Genomic DNA, 5,062 nt, shown 5'->3' on the forward strand with positions numbered 1-5,062 from the left:
TTCTCTCAATCTGTTTTTATCTCAGTGCCTTTAAATATGATAGATAATGCCTACAAACATACAAAGACTAAGGAATTTTTAAATTACTTTATTGGGGAGATAATAATTTACAAGACCTTTGTTATCACTTGTGTAAAATTTTTTATTCCCCTGTGGCAAGTGTCCAAGCACCACCCCCTTCTCAACTGAAGTCTTCCTCCACCATCATCTGACTAGGCAATTCTACACTTCATTTACAAATGTTAAACCACTGAGATGGAGATAAAAATGCTAAAAGGTCTTTCTTCAGAGAGGCGAACCTAAATTCACCAGATGTGGTAAATTGTGGTTGACATTACTCACTGCCTTGTTACTGACCTGAATAGTTGAGAAGAGAGAAAGACTTGAACATCAGAAAAAATACTCAGACTTTGTCACTTTCATTGTCATATTATGTGCACCATAAATTTAGTTCTGGAAGGTGATCTTGGAAGAATTTGTTTCTACCACATATAAGTGAGAGGGAGGGAGGGGGTGGGAGGGAGAGAGAGATATGAGAGGAGGGGGGCATTTAATTTCTATAAAGTCTATACCAATTTACAGTATTTTAAGACTTTTGAAAATTCTTCCAGATCCCAACTGTTACATGCACAAGTTCTATGAATTATCTACCTTTAGTACTAATATTATCAGTGCATTATGAATCATTAAGGCATCAAAAATAAACCCATAGGATTATATCAAATTGAAAAGTTTCTGCACAGCAAAAGAAACTTCCACCCAAACAAAGAGACTCCTTACAGGATGGGAGAAGAGTATAGATATATATTCATATATATACACATATATATATAACTATAAACTCCTACAAAGTATTTTATAAACACTTATTAGAATATTACAAAAGTCCTTTGAGTTCCATAGGATGATTTCCATTTGGCAACTGAGCAAACTGAGTTACAAAAGTTGAAAGATCCGCTCAAAGCCAGGCCAGGAGCAAAAACTGGGCAGGACAGGGCAGGGCAGGGCAGGAGCTCTGATTTCCTGGGTCCTTGTCTGGCAAATGGTTCCACAAATGTGCTAGAATTGGGCATAACCAGGGTCCTGATCACCCTGGACTCACTGGTGCCAATGGCTTCTGCTCAAATCAATCAATGGAACTGGGCATGTCTCCTGGCTCCATTTTGAAAACAACCCACAATCACCCATGGCCTTTTTTTTTTCCCCTCAGCAGCCTAGTCTTATCTATCCTCCAAAATATGTTTAGATAGAAAAGTAAGATGTTGGTATTCTGCTTTCCTAGTTGTTGATCAACTGAAAATAACCAGTTATTAGGTGGGCTTAGTAAACATTTACTGACTTTTGGCTGCCCTAAAGTTGGACATCTTGTATTTTGGTTCCATAAATTACCAGGGAAACAGAAAATGCTGCAACTTGCTATTCTAGCCCCTGGTAGTAGGGTGTAGGCATTGTCAGCCAACTGAAAGCCCTTGCCTGGGACTCTGAAGGAGTGACAAGAAGTCCAAGGCCACTGCAGACTTGGTGGGTGGGTGGGGGTGCTAGCAGCCATCTGTTAGGTGGCAGTGCTGTAGGGTCAGCAGGGTGGCCAGGGTCCCGAAGTGGTGCTTTTGCCATCATAGTTGATGTGTCTGACCTTGGCGATAGTTGAAGTTGACTTTCACTGGTACACATTGCTTCCTTGGAGATGGTTGAAGTTGACTCTCACTGGTACACATTGCTTCCTTGGCAATGGTTGAAGTTGACTTTCACTAGTACACATTGCTTCCTTGGCGATGATTGAAGTTGACTTTCACTGGTACACATTGCTTCCTTGGCGATGGCTGAAGTTGACTTTCACTGGTACACATTGCTTCCTTTCTGTTTATGGAATGATTTGTCAATACTGTCATTCTTCCAGCTCGTTCTTTTCTTGACAAAGGTCATCAAAACCAAGAGCTTTGTGTCTTGATGGGTATAAGTAAGGGAATGAGAGATGTTTTCCTTTTCCTTTCTTCATTATATTTTTAAGAGATGTATTCTAAGAGCTAGGCCAACTATGGTAAAGCAGAATATGTGTGTGTGTGTGTGTGTGTGTGTGTGTGTGTGTGTGTGTGTGTATGTGTGTGTATAATATCGCAATACAGGACTATAAAGGTTTGGAGTTGATGCTTGAGGAAGGTATAGTTCATTGTTCTCTAACAGCCCCAAATTCAAGTCAGCCATATTATGTTGGCTGGCTCACTGTCATTCCATCACATGGTGAAAATTCACTGCCATTACATGAGCAGCAGCAGAAGAGTATAGTTAAAGAAGATATAGTTGGGAAAAAATGAGATCTATCTGTCTCTAAAAACAATTATCCATAGTCTTTTCATTTCCAGTCCCATAATCATTATGACCATGACCAAGTCAGAACCAGCCTGTCTTTTGTCTCCTTCTTGGCTCTTCTCCACAGAGTCTACACACACAGGAATCTTCTCCCCTCCCCTTGGATGTGGAGTTGAGACAGGGCTGCCAGCAGCAGTGATGACTGTAGGATGGGAGAAGAACTTTACATGTCACACATCAAACAAAAGGCTCTCCATATAAAGAGCTCACCAAACTCAGACTCAGCAAAAAAGCAAAACAAAAAAGACCCCACCCAAAAGTGGTGAGAGGATATGAACAGAATATTTGTCAAAGAAGAGACCCAAAAGGCCAACAGAAAGATGAAGCAATGCTCCAAGTCATTGATTGTCAGAGTCTTTTGACAGGTGAATTTAGGCCATTCACATCTAAAGTGATCGTTGATGTATGTGGTTGACTTATGTTCATTTTGTTTTTTGTTTTGAGGTTGTTTTAAATTGCTGTTGATGTTTTACCCCATTTGTTTCTTTCACTTAGTGTAGATGGGTTTCTTTTCTCCCTTCCTGCCTTTCTTTTTTCTTTTGTTTCTTTTTTTTGTTTTTTGCCTCGGGTGCCAGCAGCCATTTTTCCCATGTTATTGGATAAGACAGAGAGAAACTGAGAGAGGAAGGAGAGATAGAGAGGGAGAGAGAAAGAGAGATACCTGAAAACCTGCTTCTCCACTTGGGAAGTGTCCCCCCTGCAAGTGGGGAGATGGGAGCTTGAACCCTAATCCTTACATGGGCCCTTAGGCATAGTACTGTGTGCACTGGACTGGGTGTGCCACCGCCTGGCCCCACACTGTCACTTTTCTTGTCGATAAAAGAAGGAAAAGAACATAGATTAGTCAGGATGTGACCATTAGCAACATTACTACATCTATGTGCATTTTGCTGACGTGTTGACTGGGAAGGGCTTTTGCAGTTCTAAAACACTTCAGCAGATGAGAAGGGAAACGTGCTTTGACCACCATACTCTGCAGGAAGTTTTTTTTTTTTTTTCACATCACTGTTCTTTTTTTATTTTCCAATATTTATTTATTCCCTTCTGTTGTACTTGTTGTATTGTAGTTATTATTGTTGTTATTGATGTCGTCGTTGTTGGACAGGACAGAGAGAAATGGAGAGAGGAGGGGAAGACAGAGAGGGGGAGAGAAAGACAGACACCTGCAGACCTGCTTCACCGCCTGTGAAGTGACTCCCCTGCAGGTGGGGAGCCGGGGACTTGAACCGGGATCCTTACGTGGGTCCTTGTGCTTTGCGCCACCTGCGCTTAACCCGCTGCGCTACCACCCAGCTCCCGATCACTGGAGTTCTTTACAGCATGCTAGCACTTTCCTCTTTAGGACTGACACTAATCCTGAGTTGATTCCTTTGAGGAGTCCACTGTCCAGAAGCTAGTGATTTTAGCGAGGTTATTCTGAGTCAGGTTTCTTGCTTCAGACCAGCTAGGAGGTTCAGGCTTTTCATTTTCTGGCTCTCTGGAGGCCTCTCTTCTTATTCGATACTATAGCCAGCCACCCAAGGCTTCAAGGAGTTTTCTTTGATGTATCTGCTCAACTTTAGTTTCTTGTTTTGTTTTCGGTCACTGACAAGGCTTCATCATACCAAACTTGACTTTTACGGCTAGAAAGAGACAGAAATAGACAGGAAAAATAGCACAGTACCTAAGCTTCCACTGGTGAAGTAGGGGCTGAGCTTGGACCTGAGTCCAGTGTGTGAAAAGTAAGTTCCCTTCCAGATGAGCTATTTTGCCAGCCACAACTGGGGCCAGTAGTGGTGCACCTAGCTGAGCGCACATGTTACAGTGCGCAGCAACTCAGGTTCAAGCCCGCAGTCCCCACCTGCAGCAGGAAAGCTTGGAGAGTGGTAAACCAGAGCTGCAGGTGTCTCTCTGTCTCTCTCCCTTTCTATCTTCCTACCCTCTCGATTTCTGGTTGTCTCTATCCAATAAATAAAGATTTTTAAAAAGCCTTACAAAAGGAATTCAACATATAACAATAAAAGGAATGGAGGCAACTTTGAGGAAATCTCCTTAGCAAGTAATATTCATGGAAACATTCTATTCTTAGTACTTACCCGTTCTAGAGCTATCTTACAATGTGCATTCAAGGTTGTCCTTTCAATTTTTCTTCTGGGGGGTCCATCCCTTGACTCCCCATCTGCAGGAGAGAAGCTTCACAAGCAAAGGTGTCTCTTTCTTTCTACTCCCCCTCCGCTCTCAGAAAAGCAAAAGAGTTGGGGGTGGGGGTGGGTCCATGGACTCTTCATGCAGACACTGGGTCCCTGTGATAATCCTTGTGGCACTAAAAGCCAAAATCTGGAAGAGTCTGTGTTACAGAATCCTACGTTGAAGAGGGTCACAGAAAGGCAGCAGATGAGAAGCAGGGTTTCTTGGTTCCCAAACAAGGGCTTTAATCAGCACCTAATAAATACCACAACAAAGGCTTTCATCCCCACCTAATACCACAACTGGACAGTCTGAACCGAAACTTTACATCAGGCTCAACCTGACGCTGTTGACTGGCTACGGAAGAAGGCCAAACGCTAGAAGAAGAAGAAGAATTACTTTTTTCCTTCCCCACCAGAACCTCAATGGGCTTTCACATCTGCGTGATTCCCTCTCTCCAGATGGAGTTGGAAGACACCCCCCTTTTTTTTTTTTTCATGTAAAGGGTGGGAAGAGGCAGAGAGAGGAG

The sequence above is a fragment of the Erinaceus europaeus genome, chromosome 11 (genome assembly GCF_950295315.1).
Source record: "Erinaceus europaeus chromosome 11, mEriEur2.1, whole genome shotgun sequence".
In the NCBI taxonomy this organism is placed as follows: domain Eukaryota; kingdom Metazoa; phylum Chordata; class Mammalia; order Eulipotyphla; family Erinaceidae; genus Erinaceus; species Erinaceus europaeus.